At 37.3% G+C, this 2,809-nt stretch overlaps 1 non-coding gene across 1 annotated transcript; it reads right to left on the bottom strand.

Annotated features, from left to right (window-relative positions):
- Positions 1–1,203: 1,203 nt before the first annotated feature.
- LOC120368477 (U1 spliceosomal RNA) lies at positions 1,204–1,367 on the bottom strand. Its single transcript, XR_005582593.1, has one exon. It is a non-coding gene; the product is annotated as a U1 spliceosomal RNA (small nuclear RNA).
- Between the last annotated feature and the right edge of the window lie 1,442 nt (positions 1,368–2,809).

Below are 2,809 nucleotides of genomic sequence, written 5' to 3'. Positions count from 1 at the left end.
TCACCCTATTGGTCAGGCTGGTCTGGAACTCCTGACCTCAGATGATCCACCTGCCTCGGCCTCCCAAAATGTTGGGATTACTGTGCCTGGCTAGGCTCACCTCTTCCGGATGATGAGGTACATAGTGATATGAGTGAATCCTCTGAGAATGAATCTATTGCTTTACTACCTTGCTGTACAGTGAATGCCTTCGTATAAGCAACATAAGTTATCATGGCAGTGAATAATTTATTTTGTGAATTCATAGATGAGAATGAGGTCCAAACATTGCAGATGGAGACATGACAATACCAGTGGAGACAAATTGCTGCCATCTCTGTGACTGAAAAGTTAAAGTTTATTAAATTGATGCCAGAACTTACTGCTCTACTTTCCTTCAGGAATACACACCATACATAGGGCTTCTCTTTGACTCTTGCTGTGGGCATTTTGGTCATTAAGCAGTGGAGGTAGCCAGATTTACCTTGGTGAGGAGAAGCCTATGTATTCGAGGATACACAACTTCCAGCATTCTTTCTCAGTTTGCTAATGAGCCCACTGATTAAATTTAAGGTGACAGGCAAAGAGCTTGATGGACATTCACTGAATGACAAATCTTATCTACGTGATTATTGCAGATTTCTTTCACAGCATGTCCTTTTGAAAATATTTACACAGGTACTATATATCTTTACCTACTTTGCCAATTCTTGAGTTTTTTTTTTTTTTTTTTTTCTTAATTTTCTACAGTAAACTTTCTCACAGTCTTATAATTGTTGAGCTTCTAAGGTATTTGTCATCTGGGTAAATTATTAATCAACACATCTGATTATTAATCAACACATCTGATTGTTGGCATGGATGAATTAAGGTTTAGATGAATTATTGGAACTTTTGGGGAATTTTTTTTCACAAGTGAAGTGAACGGATTCTATACTCAAAGTTCTGCACCCAAGGGGAATTCCCTTCACTGTTATATTTCTGTTTATGATGGACAATTTTATGTGTGAAATTGAGTGGACAACAGGGTGCCAAACTATTTGGCCTAACATTATTCTGAGCATGTCCGTAAGAGTGTTTTTCTTTTTCTTTCTTTTTTAAAAATTAAATATATATTTTTTAATATTTTGAAAAACATTTTATTTTAAAGACCCTGCAATTTGTCATACTTTTGTCTTGGTGCTGACTTTCTATGCTTGGGCTAGTGCAACACTACAAAAAAAACAGGGGAGAGCGTGAACACAGTCCCCCACTACCACAGATTATGCCTTGGAGTTTCCCACATTTGGGGAAATCGCAGGGGTCAGCACATCCGGAGTGCAATGGATAAGCCTCGCCCTGGGAAAACCACCTTCGTGATCATGGTATCTCCCCTGCCAGGTAAGTATTGTAAGAGTATTTTGAGTGAGAATAACATTTGAATTGGTAGAATAAGTAAAGCAGATTATCCTCCTTAATGTAAGTGGCCCTCATCTAATCAACTGAAGGCCTGAAGAGAGAGAGAGAGAAAAAAAAAAAAAAAAAAGGCTCACCCTACCATGTTTAAGAGGAAACTCCTCCTGTCTGACTGCTTAAGTTGAGATATCTCCTTTTCTTTCCTTTGGACCTGAACTAAAACTCAGCTCTTCTTGACCTTGAGCTTATGCATTCTCAGGCTAAAGGCTTACGTCATTGACTCTCCTGGTTCTCCAGCTTGCTGACTGCAGATTTCAGACTTCTCAGTCTCTGTCTCAATCAGTTTGGGTTGCTATAACAGAATACCATAGATTAGGTGGCTTAAACAACAAATGTTTATTTCTCACAACTCTGAAAGCTGGAAGTTCTAGATTAAAATTCCAGAGTGGTTGGGTTATTGGTGGCAGCCCTCTTTATTCCAAATTATATCATCATATGGCCTTCTTTAATAAATACATACTGATTAAGGAGGTGTGCTGGGGAAGTGGGTTAGAGAGTGAGAAAGGAGGAGAGAGAGAGTAAGATAGAGCGAGGAAGGAAGGGGGATGGAGAGGGAGAGAGAAAGAAAGAGAGAAAGGGAGGGAGCGAGCTCATCTGCTTCTCTTTTTATAAGAGTATTAATTCCATCATGAGGACTCTCCATTATCAGGATCTAATCAAATTTTAATTACATTTCAAAGGCCCCACCCCCAGATAAAATTATGCTGGAGTTTGGAGTTTCAACATATAAATGTAGGGGTTGGGCACAAACATTCGGTCCATAGCAGCTTCTATAATCCCATAAGCCAATTCCTTTCAGAATGGATTTACTTTTTCTGTACCAGTCAATTGTTTTTTTATGAAATTCCCTATGAGGCCATTGGATATGTATTGAAGAAGATGTGGAAATTCAGGCAAAATAGGGCTCATGAGAGTCTGAAATATCTGATCATAAAACTATTTGTGGTATCAGAACCTATAAAAGCCCAACTCTAGGGATTTATGGATCTGATAATAGCTAATCGTAATCATGTTGGATAGCTCAGACCATATGGTAACTAGATAAGATGTCACATCAAATCTCTACTGTCTGTTTAATAGCAAAGTTGAAGTCTTTTTTTTTTTTTTTTTAATAGAAGAGTTGTTTGTAGAAAAAGACATGGTTTTTCTTCTAAACCTAGAAGTTTGCCAGGTTTTTATTCCTCATATGAATTTGCATAGATAGTGTATGTAATGTTGGATGTATTGAATAATAAGATAGCACTTCAGTCTTATTTTGTTATAGACACCAACAAAAATGCAACCTATGGAATTCTTATGAAATAGGTCAGATAATTATAATTTTTCATTTATTTATTTTGCTATTCCCTAGTATGATAACTCAAATTATCTCCAG

This window comes from Saimiri boliviensis, chromosome 18 (genome assembly GCF_048565385.1).
Source record: "Saimiri boliviensis isolate mSaiBol1 chromosome 18, mSaiBol1.pri, whole genome shotgun sequence".
In the NCBI taxonomy this organism is placed as follows: Eukaryota; Metazoa; Chordata; class Mammalia; order Primates; family Cebidae; genus Saimiri; species Saimiri boliviensis.
This window is presented reverse-complemented; position numbering and strand designations above follow the sequence as displayed.